Source organism: Neoarius graeffei, chromosome 27 (genome assembly GCF_027579695.1).
Source record: "Neoarius graeffei isolate fNeoGra1 chromosome 27, fNeoGra1.pri, whole genome shotgun sequence".
NCBI lineage: Eukaryota > Metazoa > Chordata > Actinopteri > Siluriformes > Ariidae > Neoarius > Neoarius graeffei.
The window spans coordinates 45,062,503-45,086,731 of record NC_083595.1 but is presented as its reverse complement, the minus strand read 5'-3'; the positions used below and the strand labels follow the sequence as shown (position 1 = coordinate 45,086,731).

At 42.0% G+C, this 24,229-nt stretch overlaps 1 long non-coding RNA gene across 1 annotated transcript; it reads right to left on the bottom strand.

The window, feature by feature from the left end:
* Window positions 1-1,971: 1,971 nt before the first annotated feature.
* On the bottom strand, window positions 1,972-23,574 carry LOC132875132 (uncharacterized). Its single transcript, XR_009651764.1, has 4 exons — window positions 23,388-23,574; window positions 20,104-20,217; window positions 5,630-5,844; window positions 1,972-2,049 (listed from the first exon to the last, which is right to left on the bottom strand). It is a non-coding gene; the product is annotated as an uncharacterized LOC132875132 (long non-coding RNA).
* Between the last annotated feature and the right edge of the window lie 655 nt (window positions 23,575-24,229).

The window sequence follows — 24,229 nt, the reverse complement described above, 5'->3', positions numbered from 1 at the left end:
TTTACCTTTGTCCTGACCAACACCTTATACGTTTCTTCATTTTTCCTCTTCACTACATCTCTCTCGACATGTCTCAGTTCATGCATGGACATCTGACCTCATGCAACCCCCCCTCCACCAAAAAAAAAGGGGGAATGCAGAGAGGGAGTGGATAAAGGAATCAAAGGCAGGCCACAGGACAAATTTAAGTAGATAAAATGTTCCTTTATTGCAGGTTGGAGCCCCACTCAGTAAGCACATGAAAGCCTGATCTGTGTCGAGCTAGCCGTCCGCTACGACCGGGACCTCTCACATAGGCAACGCTCTGCTAGCCAGGGCCTTCACACACACACACACACACACACACACACACACACACACACACACACACACACACACACACACATAAATGAATGAATGAATGAATGAATGCTCCACAAATTTACCCATACTCACATGTAAAACTGAATGCAAAAGTTTGCACACCCATAGTACAACAAGAAGAAACATTTGTCCCCATTGATGTCCCTTGTTTATTATTATATAATTATTATAATTGGCAGTTTTTGTTTGCAACAGTGAAAGAAATCAATATGAAATCTGTTTGTTCTGAATTTGGTAGAAATGATTTCTAATAACATGTATGACTAAATCCAACATGGAGTCAGGTTTTATTAGGTGTAATATTCATCCCAAATTCTTCATGACTATATCAATACTGTAAATACATCACGCATCATTTCCTCAAACATGGACATTTGCTAAGTTTTCTCCAATTAGCTGTACTTTTCTGACTATTCCACAATTCCATATTACACTGAAATCATGCTGCGTGCAATCAAATTTCTTGGCACTTTGTGACACTGGGTAAAAAAAAAATTATAATAATAATAAATGCAGACTAATCATTATTGCTAAATGGACCTAGGTTAACTGAATGGAGGATTGTCCTGATAATAGCCCAGGTCAGAGATTATCTCCTTTTACCAAGGTGTGTAGGATAATCCAATTTTTCAACAAGGGCCACTCCAACAAAGGCCATTCAGAGACATGAATGGGAATTACCAGCTCCTGTTCAAAGCTGGCCTGCCGTGGGTGGAAACACAATAACGTTAATTACATCATTTCTTCCAAAGCCTTTCCTCTGCTAAGTGCAGCCGTTGACAGGGAATTTGGCATTGGCATTGTGCTTCGCTCTTGACTGCTCGTGCATGCCAATTTCTTTTTTTTGTTGTTGTTGTTATTGCACGTTTTTTTTTTTTTTTTGGCACGTCGGATGCCAAAACAAATCATATTAAAATGTTAGTGAAGAACACTAAACCTTTTGGCTGTCCCAGGAACATCCAGTGCCAACTAAACTTCATGTCAGAGAGAATGGGTGTTAGGAAAACTTTGAGGAAACTCTGTCTCTGCCACAATTATAAATAAGTTCCTTCATGGCGGAGCCATCATGGGTGGGCTAGAGAAGGCCTGGGGTGCTTGGCGAGAGGACAACCGATCACTGAAGTGGCTGTAAAGAAAGCCCTGCACGCCCTCTCAAATATCCACTTTGTTACTGAAGAAATGTCTTCTTTCAAAGGGCCATTTGTCAACATGTTTACAGCGACAATTCTCATAGCTAGGAAGACAAAGGTTGAGGGAGGGGAGTAAATGAGAAGGCTGTGAAAGAAACGGAAAGGTGGGAGCAGAAAAAAAAAGTGTGTGTGTGTAGGGTTTTGAATGCAAAATACTAACAACGTGCAATGACATGTTGTGATTCAGTAGAGTGCTAGCAATAAGTACATTGGCAGCATGCATGAATATTCAATTCAGTGTGTGTGAGTCCAAATGTACCATCTTTATAATTGTGCCCGTGCGTACAGATGTGTTTGTGTATGTGCATACACTCATGCATATGAATGCACTCTACTGACTGTACATGTGTGCATAAATTATGTTGCTTAAGTATGTAAAATTACACCAACCATTTGCCACTGGGATGTGCAGTCATTCACACACTCCCTGCGAGACCATCACGCCTGGCAGCTCAGTCATCACAGTGATCTTATCCTCAAGAGATCTTCTTCCACACTTCATTTATGAAGGAAGAAATGAAAATATGGCAGATTTTTTTTTTTTTTTTTTTAATTCGTGTCCCAATACCCAAGAGCAGGGTGCTGGCACATGCTATATAACCTCCAGTTTTGTGGTCTATTACTTCATTTGGTAGTTTGTTTGCTCCACAAACACATGAATCAGGCTTTTCTGGGAACTTCTGAAGCTTGATACATGTATGCTGCTGTATATTTTCCTTGGCTACATCTACTCAGAATTGGTGCTTTAGTTTTAAGGACATGGTGTAGAGAATTCAGTGAAAATAAATACTGTTTTATTAGCAATTGTTCCGTACCAGGGGTGTCGACTGACAGACTGTACTCATACGCGGGAAAATACTGGAAAAAATACTGCAGCAAAGCTGATGAAAAAAAAAAAACAAAACCTGACTATAGTTTAGCGACTCCAGTTTTCTTGCCTGTATATAAATGATTTAGCTGAAGACAGCTCATTAGACCAGAGCATTAATTCAGAAACGGGAGCATTATAACAGATTTTTCCGTCATATTTACCATTTCTGGTCTAATTTGAGAGCAAAGGATTGTAATCAGGGATGCGTCAGGATCGAAAGGTGTTGCACAATGCACAGTGGAAGTAAACAATAGTATCAAGATGGTGGAGTACACTGATTGATTGATTGATTGATTGATTGATTGATTGATTGATTGATTGATTGATTACCTGTGAGCTTTTGTGCTGTTATTGCAGATATTTGTTTTTGTTTTGTTTTACGTTCCATATTTTCAGTTACCGTATTTTCTGGACTATAGAGCGCACCTGTATATAAGCCGCATCCGCTCTATTTTTAAAAAAAAATTTAAAAAAAGATATACAAGCCGCACCGGGCTATAAGCCGCAGATATCTCATCTCATCTCATTATCTCTAGCCGCTTTATCCTTCTACAGGGTCGCAGGCAAGCTGAAGCCTATCCCAGCTGACTACGGGCGAAAGGCGGGGTACACCCTGGACAAGTCGCCAGGTCATCACAGGGCTGACACATAGACACAGACAACCATTCACACTCACGTTCACACCTACGGTCAATTTAGAGTCACCAGTTAACCTAACCTGCATGTCTTTGGACTGTGGGGGAAACCGGAGCACCCGGAGGAAACCCACGCGGACACGGGGAGAACATGCAAACTCCGCACAGAAAGGCCCTCGCCGGCCCCAGGGCTCGAACCCAGGACCTTCTTGCTGTGAGGCGACAGCGCTAACCACTACACCACCGTGCCGCCGCCGCAGATATCTATGTTGAAAAATTAGATATTTACTGCATGTACAGAACGATTTTGTACTGTAAATGTACATGTATGTACCTGAACAGATTCTTTCCGAACAGTGCCTTTTAACACGGCAGCAACTTTGCTGATTAAAACGGAACAGAACCAAGAGAAAATAACTGGTATTTATTTACCTTCATTTCTCCTGTGTTTGAAACCACAAGTCACTTTAATCATCTTCGCTAGATTTGAAAATAATTACCAGTTAGTAATTTGTCGTGCGTGTTCTATCTGCTAAAGATCTGCTAATTCTTCTTTGCATTGATTTTTCGTCTATCTTATTTTTGATTCTACTTCCGGTTAGAGCGCCCCTAGCGGTGGAAGAAAAATCCACAGAATAGCCGCACCTTTGTATAAGCCGCATGGTTCAAAACCTAGGAAAAAAGTAGCGGCTTATAGTCCAGAAAATACGGTACGTTCTCGGTTTTAGTCACCATACATCGTGACTCGTATTGGCAACTAATTACAATTAAATATTATACTTATCGGCTTATTCGGTTTTTAGCCATGTTGAATTTAGTTCGTTTGGTCCACGGCAGGCGCCGCTTATCCACGAGATTTTCACGAGACTTGTGCGAGACTTCGAAACGTGAAGTGTCAGCCAGGTGTCAGTGCCGCCATTTTGAAAACTGTTTCCCAAACGAAATATTGCACAAAAACAAGTTTAAATGACAATTACTGCCTACTTTTTTCAAACTTTCCTGATTGCTATCAAAACAAACAAAACTTCCGGCTTGATTACATCAGCATTCGAAAGAGGGCGTGCACGTCTTTTGACAACATAGGCAGATGTTGATCACTTTGATTTCCACTGTATGTTTTACTTCCGTCCTACGATGTCTCGCACAGGTCTCAAGGAATCTCGTTTACAGCCATTGCTTTGACATATGGACTGATATATTCATCTCATCTCATTATCTCTAGCCGCTTTATCCTGTTCTACAGGGTCGCAGGCAAGCTGGAGCCTATCCCAGCTGACTACGGGCGAAAGGCGGGGTACACCCTGGACAAGTCGCCAGGTCATCACAGGGCTGACACATAGACACAGACAACCATTCACACTCACATTCACACCTACAGTCAATTTAGAGTCACCAGTTAACCTAACCTGCATGTCTTTGGACTGTGGGGGAAACCGGAGCACCCAGAGGAAACCCACACGGACACGGGGAGAACATGCAAACTCCACACAGAAAGGCCCTCGGCGGCCACGGGGCTCGAACCCGAACCTTCTTGCTATGAGGCGACAGCGCTAACCACTACACCACCGTGCCGCCCGACTGATATATTACAGAGCATATTTCAAACACTCATAACTTGCTATAGCAGTGACAAAATAGCTATCAAAAATGCATTCCTATATTTAATAAAATGAGATAAATAGAATTTTGATGAGGTGGCACGGTGGTGTAGTGGTTAGCGCTGTCGCCTCACAGCAAGAAGGTGTGGGTTCAAGTCCTGTGGCCGGCGAAGGCCTTTCTGTGCGGAGTTTGCATGTTCTCCCCGTGTCCGCGTGGGTTTCCTCCGGGTGCTCCAGTTTCCCCCGCAGTCCAAAGACATGCAGGTTAGGTTAACTGGTGACTCTAAATTGACCGTAGGTGTGAATGTGAGTGTGAATGGTTGTCTGTGTCTATGTGTCAGCCCTGTGATGACCTGGCGACTTGTCCAGGGTGTACCCCGCCTTTCACCCGTAGTCAGCTGGGATAGGCTCCAGCTTGCCTGCGACCCTGTAGGACAGGATAAAGTGGCTAGAGATAATGAGATGAGAATTTTGATGATAAAAACTTGGCCTTCAGTTCTCCTTTAAGATGTATCCTTTTCCATTGTGTTCTCCATTACTGCACTCTGCTTCTTCTGGAAACTAATGACATGCCCATTGATGTTGTCATGGTTTGCGCTGGAAAAGCCACCTATATTCTTTGTGTGCAACCACATGACAAAAATAGTGTGACATATTCACCCTACGCCATGTTGGATAATATGCAAATCCAGAATGCTGTCTCGTGTGAACAATAACTGTGATGCATGTTCAACTTTCTCGAAATACTATGATTCTCTGTAATCCTGTGCCAAGTCAAGATTCAGAGTAAAAGTTGAAATGTGTGGCTTTGACCTGTATATGTTAAAGCCATCCAATGATACAGAGGATTTAGCCTCATTACCACCAATTGAGTACCCTGATACTGTGAATTAATCTCATTTTACAAAAAAAAAAAGTGCATAAGTAAACTGAAGTCACTTGGTTACTGGAACAGCATTACTAATATCTCACCTGGCAAAGTTGACCCACATTGTTCTCCTTGCGTATCCAAACTCGCTAAGGTTTCCGCTGCTTCTGATCTGGCTTTCTTGTCAGATCTTTCATTTATCCTGTTGCTTCTTGATACTGCAAGATGAGTTTTCGTCTTGATCTTATCGTGTCCTAATTTGAGTGTTGGTGCCCAATCTGGATTTGTTTTATCGTGTACTGTAGGTTGGCCAGTGCTCCTGCAAGGTGAGAAGCAGAGTGTTTGCACTAAAGCTCAAAAGATCAATTTAATCAGCAGAAAGCATAGTTTTAATTAGCAATGAACTTTTACCAGATATAAAGTGGTCACCACACATACAGGTGTAATTAGCTTTTTCCTCAGTTAAGTCCTTATGATGTATGTTTTTGAACCACAGCCAGTGCACAGTGTTCTCTGGACAGTTCTTCATCTGTTTTGTTGCCATTTTTAATTATTTTGAGAATTCTGAAGAACCGCTTCTCTTTGTCACGAGTAGCATTATTACTGTAATTATATCCCGCACACAAAGTAGATATTGTTTTTAATCAAAGGCAAAGAAATCAAAAATAAATCATGAAGCATTGTAGCAGCTCACACGTGAAGCACTAGTTCCTGGTTGTTATTAAAGTGCCATTCCACCATTGGATGTATTCGTTGGCATAAAATACAATATATTTTGACAACATATATAAATGGTATCACTAGATAGAGAAATCTTTTAGCTTCAAAATGATATATCAAACATAATTTTTTGACAACGACAAGTATATTAATTTTGCGACCAAAGTCACCTACCCTTTTAATTTCCGCGCGTGATGTCATCGGCAGGTTCCCCTTCTTGTGTACCACATGACGTGTGACGTGGCACATATTATCAGCAATGGCGGATAGAACGCGATAAAAATAATACCAATAAATCTAGGTAATACCAATAAATCTAGCTAACTGAAAGATTAACTCAAAATTGTTCGCAATTTTTTTGGCCCCCATATACGAGGAGAAATGACTCTCTCACTTTGGGGGTTTCCTGGTCTAAAAATAGACCGACACGTGGTACACAAGAAGGGGAACCTGCCGATGACATCACGTTTCATTACCGCGCGGAAATTAAAAGGGTAGGTGACTTTGGTCGCAAAATTAATATACTTGTCGTTGTCAAAAAATGATGTTTGATATATCATTTTGAAGCTAAAAGATTTCTCTGTCTAGTCATGTTGTCATAAAATATATTGTATTTTATGCCAAAGAATACATCCAATGGTGGAATAGCACTTTAACATCCAACATGGCAGACTTCCGGTTTGGGAAATGAGCGTGACATCACGCGCACACAAAGAATTTTGGTTCAAGCTGGAAACCAACTTTTCAGGTTCTGAACCAATTTCTTTCTTGGTTGAAATGCTTTGAATAGTACAAAATTTGGTGCATGAACCAGAATGGAACCCATTCCCTGTTGGAGGAAAAGGGGTATTAGCGGAGTTTTGTGGAGTACCTTATACCCCTTTTCCACCAAATCAGTTCCAGGGCTGGTTCGGGGCCAGTGCTGGTGCTGGTTCACAACTCGTTCAACTTGCGAGCCAGCTGAGAACCAGTTTGCTTTTCCATAGCTTGCGGTGCTAAGGGAAGCCACGTCATTACGTCGTTGTATACATCATTACGTCGCTGTATACATCAGTTACGTCCCTATGTTTGCATAAACCTTGGCGCGAATATCGAAGCAAAAACAACACGGAAGAAGAAGCAACAACAACAATAATAATAATGGATGACTTCACATTTGTACAGCTGCTGCTTCTCGTCGCTTAAAAATGGCGCTCTTTCGCGGTCTTGTTATTGTTGTTGGTCTTAACAACTCCCCCCCCCCCCCCCCCCCCCCCCCGCTGATGTAAGCGGTTCTTTCCTCTGGCCCAGCAGAGAGTTGGTGCTAGCCTGGAACCAGTTTTTCTGGCCCCAGAGCCAGTTCTTTGTCAGTGGAAACAGAAAACCCAGTTCCAAACTAAGCACTGGCCCCGAACCAGCCCTGGAACTGCTTTGGTGGAAGGGCATAAGTGGAGTTCCTTCCACAATCCAAAGACATGTAGATTAGGTCAACTGGCTCCTCTAAATTCACACTCCTATAGGTGTGAATGTGAGTGTGAATTTTGTCTCTGTGATAGCCCTGAGATAGTTTGGCAACCTGACCAGGGTGTACCCCGCCTCTCAGTTAAAGTCAGCTGGGATTGGCTCCAGTTTCCCCTGCAACTTTGATGGAGAAGTGGGATAGATAATGGATGGATGGCTGGATGGCCTTATTTGAGAACTGCCAATATGGCTGGTTTAAAGAAAACTTAAGGATGAAAACAGGATGTTTAAAGATGATTGGGGCAAAATGTATGCATTTACTCTTCCTCTGTTGAATTCCATTGCTCTAGTCAAATGTAATAACGTGATGTACCAATGCAACAAACAAAGCATAACCATATCTAATTATCTTATTTAGACTTACAGTGGGGCAAAAAAGTATTTAGTCAGTCACCAATTGTGCAAGTTCTCCCACTTAAAAAGATGAGAGAGGCCTGTAATTTTCATCATAGGTATACCTTAACTATGAGAGACAAAATGAGAAGAAAAAAATCCAGAAAATCACATTGTCTGATTTTTAAAGAATTTATTTGCAAATTATGGTGGGAAATACGTATTTGGTCAATAACAAAAGTTCGTCTCAATACTTTGTTATATACCCTTTGTTGGCAATGACAGAGGTCAAACATTTTCTGTAAGTCTTCACAAGGCTTTCACACACTGTTGCTGGTATTTTGGCCCATTCCTCCATGCAGATCTCCTCTAGAGCAGTGATGTTTTGGGGCTGTCGCTGGGCAACACGGACTTTCAACTCCCTCCAAAGATTTTCTATGGGGTTGAGATCTGGAGACTGGCTAGGCCACTCCAGGACCTTGAAATGCTTCTTACGAAGCCACTCCTTCGTTGCCCGGGCGGTGTGTTTGGGATCATTGTCATGCTGAAAGACCCAGCCACGTTTCATCTTCAATGCCCTTGCTGATGGAAGGAGGTTTTCACTCAAAATCTCATGACACATGGCCCCATTCATTCTTTCCTTTACACGGATCAGTCGTCCTGGTCCCTTTGCAGAAAAACAGCCCCAAAGCATGATGTTTCCACCCCCATGCTTCACAGTAAGTATGGTGTTCTTTGGATGCAACTCAGCATTCTTTCTCCTCCAAACACGAAAAGTTGAGTTTTTACCAAAAAGTTCTATTTTGGTTTCATCTGACCATATGACATTCTCCCAATCCTCGTCTGGATCATCCAAATGCTCTCTAGCAAACTTCAGATGGGCCTGGACATGTACTGGCTTAAGCAGGGGGGCACGTCTGGCACTGCAGGATTTGAGTCCCTGGCGGCGTAGTGTGTTACTGATGGTAGCCTTTGTTACTTTGGTCCCAGCTCTCTGCAGGTCATTCACTAGGTCCCCCCGTGTGGTTCTGGGATTTTTGCTCACCGTTCTTGTGATCATTTTGACCCCATGGGGTGAGATCTTGTGTGGAGCCCCAGATCGAGGGAGATTATCAGTGGTCTTGTATGTCTTCCATTTTCTAATAATTGCTCCCACAGTTGATTTCTTCACACCAAGCTGTTTACCTATTGCAGATTCAGTCTTCCCAGCCTGGTGCAGGTCTACAATTTTGTTTCTGGTGTCCTTTGACAGCTCTTTGGTCTTGGCCATAGTGGGGTTTGGAGTGTGACTGTTTGAGGTTGTGGACAGGTGTCTTTTATACTGATAACGAGTTCAAACAGGTGCCATTAATACAGGTAACAAGTGGAGGACAGAGGAGCCTCTTAAAGAAGAAGTTACAGGTCTGTGAGAGCCAGAAATCTTGCTTGTTTGTAGGTGACCAAATACTTATTTTACCGAGGAATTTACCAATTAATTCATTAAAAATCCTACAATGTGATTTCCTGGATTCTTTCCCCCCATTCTGTCTCTCATAGTTGAAGTGGACCTATGATGAAAATTACAGGCCTCTCTCATCTTTTTAAGTGGGAGAACTTGCACAATTGGTGGCTGACTAAATACTTTTTTGCCCCACTGTAGACTAAGCAATAATGATTTAGCATTAAAATACTGTAACTATCATCACCATGCAGTCATGTTCGTCACTTATCCAGAAGTTTGTAAGCAATACATTTTATGCAACTGGACCCCTATTTGAAACTATTCATATTTTTATGTTTTTTTTTCCTGCTTTCAGATTTAGTTTGTTGATTCCGACAGTAAAAGTCTTTGAGTCGAAACACCATTAAACCCATAAAAAAAAACCTTAAAAAGAAAGGATGTCTTAAGCCGGTCTTGGCCTTGATTTACTCACCCATGCGTTGACCATTTCTGCAGTGATTAGGATTAATTACAAGACAATCTGAAAAGATTATAAGCAGCAGTTTTAAGACTAGCATGTGGCAGGCCATGTGCCCTCCTGAGTTTAACTCTTAATCCCTGACCAGCTGCTCGACCAAACAGCAGACGATACATGAGCTCTGATGAGTTTCACTTTCTTTAAGAGCACTGGATTATGACAAAACACTTATATGAATTGTATTTCCAATGGTACATAGTATATAGCTAGGAAATATGTCAATTTAATATTATACTAATGGAGGATTAGTAACCATTACACAACAGTGTAGAATATAACAACATACCGTATGTACAGTAGTATAGGTATAATATCAAAAGTATATAGTAAAATTTTACGAGGTATAAAGTTAAATTAGTTCAAGATCATTTAAGTCGGTGTTTCTCGGTCTTGCATTGCATTCAGACCCAATTTTGTATTTGAGTATAAGGAATTCAACTTTGAGATTAGTTCATAAAAGTGCTTGAAGTGCCACAATATTTTTAAAAAGTGCTATAAAAATTATCCTGAAAATGATCATATACATCCATCCATCCATCCATCCATTATCTGTAGCCGCTTTTCCTGTCCTACAGGGTCGCAGGCAAGCTGGAGCCTATCCCAGCTGACTACAGGCGAAAGACGGGGTACACCCTGGACAAGTCGCCAGGTCATCACAGGGCTGACACATAGACACAGACAACCATTCACACTCACATTCACGCCTACGGTCAATTTAGAGTCACCAGTTAACCTAACCTGCATGTCTTTGGACTGTGGGGGAAACCGGAGCACCCGGAGGAAACCCACGCGGACATGGGGAGAACATGCAAACTCCGCACAGAAGGGCCCTTGCCGGCTGCTGGGCTCGAACCCGGACCTTCTTGCTATGGGGCGACAGTGATCATATACAGTACTGTGCAAAAGTCTTAGGGCCCGTCCACATGAGTACATTTTTGTCGAATCCGCATAAATACTTTATCGTTTCGGCCTCTCGTCCAGACGGATCTGGCTTTTTCGAGGTGTGAAACCGGTATTTTTTGAAAACGGGTCCCAGAGTGGGAACATCCTAAAACGCCGGATAGCCGGGAGTCGTCTGGACGGCGAATGCGGATTTTTTCAGAAACAATTATGTATAAGCCCTGTCTCTCTAACCTTTAACCTCAGCCACCGCCGCTAGACGCGTCATAAGAACAACAATGGCGGACTACAGGCTTGTGCTCTTACTGCAGAAACAACTCTCAGAGTTGCGCTGGCCATGATTGTCCTCTTCTCGTGTTATGAGCTTGTTTTGTGGACGCAGATATTTCTGGAAACGACGCCGTGTTTATGGAGATTTTTTTCAGAAAGACATCGTATTGGGTGAGGCGTGTGGACGGGCCCTTGGGTACCCTATTTTTTCATACAAACTTTGTTATCGATTTCTATTTTATGACTTCTACATTATCGAGTAAGTATAAAAACATTTTAGCGTCCAAAGGTTCATTTTCCAGCACAAAAGGAAAAAAAAAAGTTTGTATCTGAGCAGCATATTACAGTACATAAGAGCCCACTTTTCAGATAAAAAAAAAATTTGCTGCAAAATTAAGAAGCACGTGTGACAGTCAAAGTGTCCAGAAGAACTGTGGCTGGTTCTGTAAGATGCTCAGTAAAACCTACAGTTCATTTCCGCATAAAACTGCATTCATCGGACCTCAGACTACTATTTTTTTTTTTAAAGCAAAGGGTCGTCTCACACCAAATACTGACTTAGTTTCATTTATTATGGCTTATTGCTTACTGTTTATAGTATTTGTTTCAATGTTGAAACATTTCATTTCATTATTTTTAACCCATTTTTGGTCTGCAGCATTTCTTTACATGTGCCTAAGACATTTGTACTATACTGTAGATGATTATACAATAGTTGATTCTGGTCCACTAATTTAATTGGTCCAGTGGCGGTACAATAGCACTGATATTTCGTGATAATAGCACTGGGACATTTCACCGTGTGTATCACTCCACTCGGCTACATAAAATTCCAGTTCCTACTACAAAACGTTTACTATGGTAGTGTTAACGACATCATCATCAGACACGGCAAATGCCACTTTTCAGGACTTGGAAAGTTGAACCAATGTGAAATCTGGTCATTTTTATTTCTAACACTTCAGTCATTGTACATCCATAAGAAGACCCACTGCATACAGTATAAGTGTGGGGGGTTTTTTTATCTTTTTTTTTTCTGTAGTCCCATGTGGTTTGCTTCCAGTGATTAACATCTTAGATACAATTCTGCAAGCTTATAAAAAGTAAAGAAAGATGTTAGATTCAGAAAACGACATAGACGTGACCCATTATGTGTTTCCTTGAGACACATTTTTGGGTTGCAATCCACAAGCTTTCCTTACACCCAATCTCAGAAAATAAAGTACATTATTATACCTTTGGGGTACAATGGCTTGTCACTGAGGCAATACCCTCTAAGGAACTTATTTATACTCTTTATATACTGCTAGAAAACATATATGTACCTTTTTGGCCCTAAAAAGGTACACATAGCTACCTTGGGGGTACAGAAATGGACTCCTACTGTACCCTTATTTCTGACAGTGCAGAAGTTGTGGATTCAGATCATTATGCATGAGAACATTAGTATGATCAAGTTAGAGCAAAATACAGGAAGTGGAGTAATTATTTATGCAAATAATTACAAATGCATAAGTCATGATTTTATTTTTTTCACCCCTATATTTCCATTTCTGGTTGTAATTGTCAATGACAGGAATACAGGAGCAGTTGTTGGAACACGCTACTTCTCTATGTCTCCATTTAATAAAGAGAAACAGGGTGGGAGGGATGGACTTGACCCAAGTGAAAACCAGCATGAAGGCCTTGCCATCCCAGCTGCTCAGAGTTGGTAATAGAAGAGTAAGCCCTTTTCTTCTCTCTTCAGAAAAATCATTAATCATCACTCTTTTCTCTTTTGCTCTTGCCATCTGAGCTGAACCAAACTCTCTTTCTCACCCTGTCTCCCATGTCCTGATAAGATCAGACGTTTAAGATTGGCGGCGCGCTGCATGCCGGCACCGCCAGTATCACTATTCACTCCTCCGTCTCACTCTCACTCACTCACTCATCTTTTCTTTCTTTTTGCTAAAAGGGAACAATTTAAGCCTGAAGAGGAGATGAAAACCAAGCCACACTCACACTGCTGTCACCTATCACAACCTGCCTGCCCTCCCTACCATTTTGTCTGATTGAACACTTTTCAATTGTGTGTGTGTGTGTGTGTGTGTGTGTACAGTGATACTGTTAGTGATAGCAGGCAATTTGCTCCTCCAGGCAATCATGAACAAAGAAGCACTAACTGCTGAACTCTAGAAGAAAAGTCACTCATTGAAGGATTGATGGGAGGAAAAGAGACTCCATATGAAAAGAAAACGACTGAGCTAGCAAATATTGATTTTAACTAGCTTGCACAAAGCCTGTAAGTCTTTTATGCAGGCTGAATAACACTGGAAATGAGACAAAATTGTCAGCAATATGAATATTGCCTTCAGCTGTGTGGGTTAATGAGTAGGAAAATACTTTGATTTATGGTATATCATAATTAGGATTAGTAATTAGCATCAACCACCAGTTGAACTTTCTTGTTTTCTGGCATATAGACATACTACTACTTTGCTTCAATTTGGGAAAATTTCATTTCCAATGAGCCAAATACCCCAACTGTGTGTTTTTTATGTGGAATTTTCTCGTGAACTCCGTTAACATAACCGTTTTTAACCTATCTGTCTTTATTTTTCTTCTTTTTGTCTGTGAAAGTGTTCAGAAACATTTGCCATGATTCACTAATACATCTCGAATTGAAATGCATAATAGATATTAACTTCAATTACACCAGTATTCATCAAGGTACTGAATTAAAGTGAGATGTGCATATATTCCAGATACATTCAAATGTAGTGTAAATTATAGCAGAAAGTACCTAATATAAATGTGATATTGGTCAAATTGTTTACGTGCACAAAAAGTCTGTGTAAGTTGGCATGAAAATAGCAGTCACTTTAAAAAATAAGAAGAATAATAAAAAAAATCTCCAAATAGTGAAAAGTGATGAGGAGAAGGATGAAGAAAGTGAAAAGGAGCAAGGCCTAAGAAAGCTATGCCTTATTGTGTCAATGCAGAAGACTGTGTGTGTGTGTGTGTGTGTGTGTGTGTGTGTGTGTGTGTGTGTTTATATACTACTGAGGACCAAATGTCCCCACAACGATAGTAAAATTTGACAATTTCGACCTTGTGGGGACATTTGCATGGTCCCCACAAGGAAATCACTGTAGTTGTGTTTGTCTCATCTCATCATCTCTAGCCGCTTTATCCTTCTACAGGGTCGCAGGCAAGCTGGAGCCTATCCCAGCTGACTACGGGCGAAAGGCGGGGTACACCCTGGACAAGTCGCCAGGTCATCACAGGGCTGACACATAGACACAGACAACCATTCACACTCACATTCACACCTACGGTCAATTTAGAGTCACCAGTTAACCTAACCTGCATGTCTTTGGACTGTGGGGGAAACCGGAGCACCCGGAGGAAACCCACGCGGACACGGGGAGAACATGCAAACTCCGCACAGAAAGGCCCTTGCCGGCCCCGGGGCTCGAACCCAGGACCTTCTTGCTGTGAGGCGACAGCGCTAACCACTACACCACCGTGCCACCTAGTTGTGTTTGTAATAAATAAATAAATAGAGCCAAAAAGTTTCCATTTCATTTCTGAGGTTAAGGTTAGGGTTAGGTTTAGGTGCAGGCACAGCATTAATTAACTGCAATAATAATTATGTCAATGGAAGTTCCTCACAAATGCCCTTTTTCCACCAAAGCAGTTCCAGGGCTGGTTCGGGGCCAGTGCTTAGTTTGGAACCGGGTTTTCTGTTTCCACTGACAAAGAACTGGCTCTGGGGCCAGAAAAACCGGTTCCAGGCTAGCACCAACTCTCTGCTGGGCCAGAGGAAAGAACCGCTTACATCAGCGGGGGGGGGGGGGGGGGGGGGGGGGCGGAGTTGCTAAGACCAACAACAATAACAAGACCGCGAAAGATCGCCATTTTTAAGTGACGAGAAGCAGCAGCTGTACAAACGCGAAGTCATCCATTATTATTATTGTTGTTGCTGCTGCTTCTTCCGTGTTGTTTTTGCTTCGATATTCGCGCCAAGGTTTATGCAAACGTAGCGACGAAACTGACGTATACAACGACGTAATGACGTATACAATGACGTAACTGACGTATACAGCGACGTAATGACGTGTCTTCCCTTAGCACCGCGAGCTATGGAAAAACAAACTGGTTCTGGCTCGCAAGTTGAACGAGTTGTGAACCAGCACCAGCACTGGCCCCGAACCAGCCCTGGAACTGATTTGGTCGAAAAGGGGTAAAAGATAGTGAGACAAACATATGTGTGTGTGTGTGTGTGTGTGTGTGTGTGTGTGTGTGTGTGTGTGTGTGTGTGTTGGGGGTGGCAAGAGGTTATATGAGCCCATATTAAACATAATGTCCTGCTTCTCTTTTAATTAAGCAAACATAATGAGGACAGAGCACAATTCAGGGTCTGGCTTGGGTGCATTGTAAGGACACTACACTAGTAATTAAGAACTAGCTAAACCCAATATCACGCCAGATTTATAGGATTTATAATAAACAAGAGGAATTATGTTAGGATTCACATAAACACACCACTTGCCCAAACCTTGTCTAATCTTTTCATATGAGTTTGTGAGTGCCAATTCTCTGCACATTTGCCAATAGGAAAAGGTGTTTGCAAACTAGCTTGGGTTTTATATCTTTTCTCTCTCTCTCTCTCTCTCTCTCTCTCTCTCCAGGCTTACTTAAATTCTCCTTAAATTTCCAAACCCTATCAGTGCTTCAGATATTACATGACTGCATTGCAGAGGAGAACCATCAGGGCCTTCTAGGCCTTCAGAGAAAGCCCAAACATATCAGCATTTCAAATGTTCTATTTAATTTCTTTCATTCTTTCATAATAATTATTCTCTTCTAATTCTAATTTGGCCTCATTTTCTATCAAATTTGCTTCAGAAATGAAAGGGTTACTGTCCTGAAAACATTAAAATAGAGTTACCCAATGAGATTTTGTTTGTTTGTTTGTTTGTTTGTTTGTTGTCTCTAGGCTGAGAAGAGTTTCGAGCTGGATCACTCATTGGTTAGGACTTCATTGCTGGGACAGAAGGCCATTGCAGTGTATTTTTTATGTAGGAAGTGACAGATGAATTAACCAATCAGATTTTGATTTATAGTGGGCAGGACCAAAAATGTATCACCCTTGGCCTTCTCAAAGGCCAACATGAGCTTCACCATGAGTTGTTCTTCAGTTGTGTTTGCGAATGCTAATAAAGCAGTCAAGCCAGTGCTATCGAGAGCAAGTAGCACAGGTTAACGACCGAGAAACTATGGTGGGGTTTACATTAGACCGTATCAGTGGATCATCAGATTAATGTTTTTAAAACGATTAGTGTGCACACAGCAACGCCAATACACGATTAGCGTGCACACAGCAAAGCCAATACACGGATACGCTCGGCTCTGCAGGCATCCTGCGCTCCAAATCACTCCGCCCTGAACAGCGAGTGCCCTCTGGAGGGTGCGCACTCCGGCCCTGCGCAGCTCACAGAGCGCGCGAGTGAAGTGCACGAGCAGTGATTCGGGACTGAGCCGCTGTGTGTGTGCTCTCAGTGTAAATCGGGTATGCGCGTCACTTACCACTTGCAAGTGGAAGGATGGCAAGCCTAAAGACAATCATAACTACACAATGGGCAGTATTTGCATCAGTATTTGCAGTATTTTCATACTTTTATACTCTTTAATGAAAGGTGATACAAGGCGGAAGTCCGCGCCGTTTTTCAGCAGTCGCGTCACATGACCAACGCCAGCGAATCAGGAAGGTGGATGTCACAGTGACATTGTCCAATGACGACGCCAGCTAGAGCTCAGCACAGCGTATCCGCGTATTCTCAATGTTTACACAGCACCGGACCAGACACGATCTGGATTGAATACGTGGACCCTGGCGGATTCCCGTTTCCCGGCGTTTCCAGGCATTTTAATGTAAACGGACAGTGCATCCACGAAGAAAACGAGACAGATACGGTCTAATGTAAACTTGGCCTAAGATTTCTGTCTCCAGACTCTTCTTCTACGCTGCACGCTCACTACAGTATCTTTCACTCATACTAAAGTATTCATTTCCCTCTATAATTTACTTTGTTACTTTTAAAATCAACATCGACAACTACACACAACAGAGCAATCTGGCAGCCTGCCGCTAATCCCTTGCAAAATCCTTTGCCCTGTTGCTTTTTTGGTGTCTCAGGCTAAGTTTTGGCTGAGCTCAAGTCCCGGCTCTAATAGTAACACTTCACCACTGCTGCATTGTGTGGTCCATTTACAGCCTTCCTTCATTCATCCTTAGTAACTGCCTGGTCAGGATCAGGATGGTTTAAATTCGGCAACTGGTTTGTTAGCATTTACACATTAACATCAAATAACAATTCCATGCACATCTCTGGTTGAGAGCAATTATGAATGTGAACACTGTAACCAAGGTTGAAGAACTGTCAAAAGTTGAACTCACACACTATGTTGACATTGCTAGTATTTATTTATTTATTTATTTACTTACTTACAGTTAGGTCCATAAATATTTGGACAGAGACAACATTTTTCTAATTTTGGTTCTGTACATTACCACAATGAATTGTGAACAAAACAATTCAGATGCAGTTGAAGTTCAGACTTTCAGCTTTAATTCAGTGGGTTGAACAAAATGATTGCATAAAAATGTGAGGAACTAAAGCATTTTTTAAACACAATCCCTTCATTTCAGGGGCTCAAAAGTAATTGGACAAATTAAATAATTGTAAATAAAATGTTCATTTCTAATACTTGGTTGAAAACCCTTTGTTGGCAATGACTGCCTGAAGTCTTGAACTCATGGACATCACCAGACGCTGTGTTTCCTCCTTTTTAATGCTCTGCCAGGCCTTTACTGCAGCGGTTTTCAGTTGCTGTTTGTTTGTGGGCCTTTCTGTCTGAAGTTTAGTCTTTAACAAGTGAAATGCATGCTCAATTGGGTTGAGATCAGGTGACTGACTTGGCCATTCAAGAATATTCCACTTCTTTGCTTTAATAAACTCCTGGGTTGCTTTGGCTTTATGTTTTGGGTCATTGTCCATCTGTATTATGAAACGCCGACCAATCAGTTTGGCTGGATTTGAGCACACAGTATGTCTCTGAATACCTCAGAATTCATCCGGCTACTTCTGTCCTGTGTCACATCATCAATAAACACTAGTGACCCAGTGCCACTGGCAGCCATGCATGCCCAAGCCATCACACTGCCTCCGCCGTGTTTTACAGATGATGTGGTATGCTTTGGATCATGAACTGTACCACACCTTCACCATACTTTTTTCTTTCCATCATTCTGGTAGAGGTTGATCTTGGTTTCATCTGTCCAAAGAATGTTCTTCCAGAACTGTGCTGGCTTTTTTAGATGTTTTTTTAGCAAAGTCCAATCTAGCCTTTTTATTCTTGAGGCTTATGAGTGGCTTGCACCGTGCAGTGAACCCTCTGTATTTACTTTCATGCAGTCTTCTCTTTATGGTAGATTTGGATATTGATACGCCTACCTCCTTGAGAGTGTTGTTCACTTGGTTGGCTGTTGTGAAGGGGTTTCTCTTCACCATGGAGATTATTCTGCAATCATCCACCACTATTGTCTTCTGTGGGCATCCAGGTCTTTTTGCATTGATGAGTTCACCAGTGCTTTCTTTCTTTCTCAGGACGTACCAAACTGTAGATTTTGCCACTCCTAATATTGTAGCAATTTCTCGGATGGGTTTTTTCTGTTTTCGCAGCTTAAGGATGGCTTGTTTCACCTGCATGGAGAGCTCCTTTGACCGCATGTTTTCTTCACACCAAAATCTTCCAAATGCAAGCACCACACCTCAAATCAACTCCAGGCCTTTTATCTGCTTAATTGAGAATGACATAACAAAGGAATTGCCCACACCTGCCCATGAAATAGCCTTTGAGTCAATTGTCCAATTACTTTTGGTCCCTTTAAAAACAGGGTGGCACATGTTAAGGAGCTGAAACTCCTAAACCCTTCATCCAATTTTAATGTGGATGCCCTCAAATGAAAGCTGAAAGTCTGGACTTTATGTCCATGTCCATTATATAACTATAACTTGAATACGTTTCAGTAAACAGGTAAAAAAAAAGAAAATTTGTGTCAGTGTCCAAATATATATGCACCTAACTGTATACATACTTCAAGCATTCTGTGCATGTACAGTGATAGAGTACATTTTATTTATTTATGTATTGATTTATTTTTCATTATTTTGAAATCTTCTTCTATAGCGTCATATAGCAGCTGAGGAGTTATTCTGTCCTGAGGAGGACACGAACTGCCATCTTTCTCAGCTAAGAGACTCATAAATGGCTTGCGGCTCAACAGGTGAGGCAGAAATGACATCATTCTCACCCAGAGAGCAGCATAATTAGGTGGACTAATCTGGTATTAGCAATAGTGATTTTGCACATTATTAAAAAAAAAAAAGCAGAGCTGTGATCTTAATTCAAGTTATGCATTCATGATGCTGTTCGGTATCTTATCGTTTTAATCTGCATGTCTGGGAGGGTATCTATGCAAAAGCCGAGAGAATAAGGCCAGCAAACTTCAAAGAGGCCAACGAGCATTGTATAGCTGCTAATTTCTTAGAGAGAGAGAGAGAGAGAGAGAGAGAGAGAGAGAGACTCTCCCTTCAACTTCAAAGCTGTCTGAGGCCTGAAAAGGTCAGTCTGGGTTTTGACGTGGATCTGTAGAGGTGAATGAGAATCAAGAAGCCGAGGCGAGCTGCCGTCAGAAGTCAGGCTTGTACCATTAGCCCACCCCTCTTGTGCACACACACACACACACACACACACACACACACACACACAAAAAAAAAAAAACATACACAGTGCTTTGACAAAGAAGAAAAACAGGAAAATTCAATAATACCCTTGAGGGTCTGGATTACCTGCGAGAGGAAAGCAAGATAGAGAAATCTCCAGCGCCTCATTCCTCCACTCTGCTGAACACAGATCTCTAGCACATCAAACCTGCACTTTGAAGCCTCACTTGGATGTTAACCCTGAGAGCACAGGACAACAGCTAGCACTCTGATGCTAAAGCACGTTCATTTTCTAGACAGTAGGTAGCAGACGTAGCAGAGGTAGCGTGTAACAATACTCTTACAATATTGCTGCTAAGGGCAACCAGTCATGCAGAGGGGGAAAAAAGCTAAACATTAAAGGTCATAAGCAATGGTCGGAGGTGAAACGTAGAATATCAACTTTATTGTCTAGAAGAATGACCCAGAAAGCAAATTCAATTTTCCTGGTGTCTAATTTGCACCCTAAAATTGAATAAAACGGTTAAAATATACTGTTTTGCCCAATTTCCGAAGGTTTGTTTACATTTCACTTATGCACACTTTCACCGCCAGGGGACCGTCGCCGTGACGTCATTTAAGCCAAACAGACTGGGAGCAGTTCTGTGTTTACTTGCGAACCGAGCACACGTGTACGGACTTTGGTTGTGAGAGGTTGTGTAAAATGTCTGAAAGCGATAACGATTTTGAAGTAGGAACTCTCCAAATTGAATATCGAGAGGTGAAACTGTATATGTATCAACCTATGGCCATTGCGAAGCAATAGGTGAATGTGGCTCACTGGTTTGAGCGTGCGGCCTCGGAATCGGACAGCGACTCGGCCAACTCTGATCACGGTGACCCCGGACCTCAGCAAGACTCGCGCCCAAACGATTTATCCTGGTAATTATGATAAATCCCTACTTTTGCCAAAATACTAAATGAGAGCCCTTTTAAAGAATAATTAAACCACCATCCCTTGTGGATATAGGTAACGATTACTTGACAGTGCACCAGTAGGCCATATTAGCCTGCCATCTGTGGCATTATACTATTTATAGCCAACTCTAAGCGAGGAAATATCCCTTTGTCTCATTTCCACAACAATTATACAGCACGGGCGATTTCTCTAAGACAATGAGGGAGGCTCAGCCTCCTCTAAAAATGACGAACATCGTGTAGGATGAATTGCACTAGGCTTATGTTATAGCCGACCTTATAACATTGCTATTTCAGATCCAGAATCATAGAAATATATGTGCTCAACCCAACTACAGTGCAAAATCATTCCGTTATAACTTTCCCCAGTTCGCCTAATGTGTGCGTGAGTTTTTCCCCCTCGTGACAACGCGATGCAGCCCAGCCTCAGTGGACTTCAATGGCATTTGGGAGCTATGCGCTTTTTAATCTCAAAATGCAAGACGATTATTGGACAAATACTGCGAAAACGCCCGCCCACGGACTCCCAGCCTCAGTGGACTTCAATGGCATTTGGGAGCTATGCGCTTTCAATATCAAAATGCAAGACGGTTATTGGACAAATACTGCGAAAACACCCGCCCACGGACTCCGAGCCTCAGTGGACTTCAATGGCATTTGGGAGCTATGTGCTTTTCAATATCAAAATGCAAGACGGTTATTGGACAAATACTGCGAAAACGCCCGCCCCACGGACTCGCGGAAAGCTTTGCCATGTCCCTCCCACTGTGAGGCTGGGATCCCAGCCTCACAGTGGGAGGGACATGGCAAAGCTTTCCGCGAGGAGACTGGCGATTGGTGAAAGCGGCCGGATATTTTCTTTGATTGACAGCTCGTTTCAAATATAGACAGGCAGCGGTGAATTTCAGTTCAGTCCCATGCGGATTCGCAAGTGCTGTGGTGTATTGTAAGAGATCAGCTTACATTTCGATTTCATTCATTACATACGGTTTCTACCAGCTTTTTTAGTTTGTATATATTTTCATTGTAAATAAAGTGTAAATATAGTGTTGTCAAGTTTGCTATCTTAGTTCCAGAAATTTCGTTTATTTGAGTGACTGAACTTGAACTTGAGGGGGCTAGTCAGCTAGCAAGAAAGCTGCGCACGGATGCCAAGCATTGCTGATTTAATTTTGGCGAAGCCATTTGCCAGTCTTCCTTTCAAGGAAAAAATTAAAATTAAAGAGCAGGGTAGACCAACGCCTCAAATTGACTTGGTGAAAAAGGTAGGGAATAATACTCGTTCCTTTCAGCTCTCCTGGTACGAGAAAGTGAATTGGCTAACAGCAAGTGACCCACATCAACAACAGTAAATAGGCTACTTTAGTAATATGTCATGGATGGACCAAAAATATAGAATCTATTTAAAATGTTTATGCTGAGTATATTATATTGGAATATATATTTCTCTGGATATGAATTAAACACAGCTACAATTTGGAAAACATTTTTAAACAAAAACACAGCCGAGAACATTTCACACTACAGACCTGGATTAAAAGTGAAGGGTTATCAAAATTGTCAATAAAACATTTCTCAGTCAAAATAAGTAAAATATAGGGAAAGTGTCTCATCTCATCTCATTATCTGTAGCCGCTTTATCCTGTTCTACAGGGTCGCAGGCAAGCTGGAGCCTATCCCAGCTGACTACGGGCGAAAGTCGGGGTACACCCTGGACAAGTCGCCAGGTCATCGCAGGGCTGACACATAGACACAGACAACCATTCACACTCACACTCACACCTACGGTCAATTTAGAGTCACCAGTTAACCTAACCTGCATGTCTTTGGACTGTGGGGGAAACCGGAGCACCCGGAGGAAACCCACGCGGACACGGGGAGAACATGCAAACTCCACACAGAAAAGCCTTCGCTGGCCACGGGGCTCGAACCCGGACCTTCTTGCTGTGAGGCGACAGCGCTAACCACTACACCACCGTGCCACCCATAGGGAAAGTGTCATTGAATGAAATGTGTGGCACCCAGCTCTATGTTTGGCTCCCCAAGGTCAGTGCTTCTGCCTATTCCAGAACACACTGCTGTTACTGCTGAGGTTCCTGACAAAGAGCTGCTTTCAATAATGATCAATTTTTAAACAACATGCCACAATTTTAAAATATAAAATGTTAAAATATACCCCCCCCAACACCACCATCATGTATATTGGACAGTAGGCTAATGGGCCAAAAGAACCTGTTATTTCACAGTTTGTGACCCTGCCAACAATCAGCCAGATCAGAGGTAAGAGTATGGGCAAAATTGATGTGTTTTTTCTTTTTTTCGTTTAAAATCTGGAAATATCGTAACCGACCAGCCTCCCCTGTTTGAAAGACTACCAGCCGCCACTGTTATACAGGATCCCTCAGGATTCTTGACTTGTCAATTGCAAGCAAAAGTAAAAATGTTTACAGTACCTCCAATCTTCTCCTTTTTGCTTGGTCCATTTCTTCTTTGACTGCTTGATTTTGTTTCACGCGCACAATCCACTCTCTCCGCCTCGTCTCCTCTTCCAGAAAAAGCCAGCCCATTCGCTCCGCCTCTTCTCCTCTTTCGGAAAAAGCCAACCCACGCGCTCCGCCTCTTCTCCTTTTCGGAAAAAGCCAATCCTCTTGCTCTGCCTCTTCTCTCTCAGAAAAAGGTAAAAACTTCTTCCTGAGCCGGTCCCGTTGTTACAGTTCACTGCACAACAATAAGGCGTGGAGTTTTTTATTTGGACATTCCTGAACGCACGTCTGCACTCAAGCCGAACGGCAATGTAAGTAAACAGAAGTGGACTCAACTCAAGCGGTTTGTTTGGCTTAAATGACGTCACGCGCCGAGTGGTCACGAAAATAGCCGAACAGAAACTCGCCGCGATCCGCGCTAACTTATTTTAATTATTACTTATGAACAATACTTCTTGGGACCAGAAGAAAATTACAGAGGGTTTTTTAACATATAAAGTTTCAAATGTGCATAAAATTAAAACCGTTGCCTATGAGCTTTAATTTCAAGAGTTATTAGGGTTTGACACCCACACCAGGCCTGTTTTTTGCCTATGCCTCAACCACACTTTTGTTCAGCATAAAAAGATAGTTCACAAGAGAGAGGAAATGAAAACGTAGAACAAAAGAACAGCCTCTTCAAACACTGAAACTTTTATAATTAAAATTGTTTGCACAAGTGCTTGGCAGGTAGATCATGGTTTACTGGAAAGTGGATTAAAATGTTCAATGTTGGCACCACAAGACACACAGTGATGTCTTTGTTCCACCCA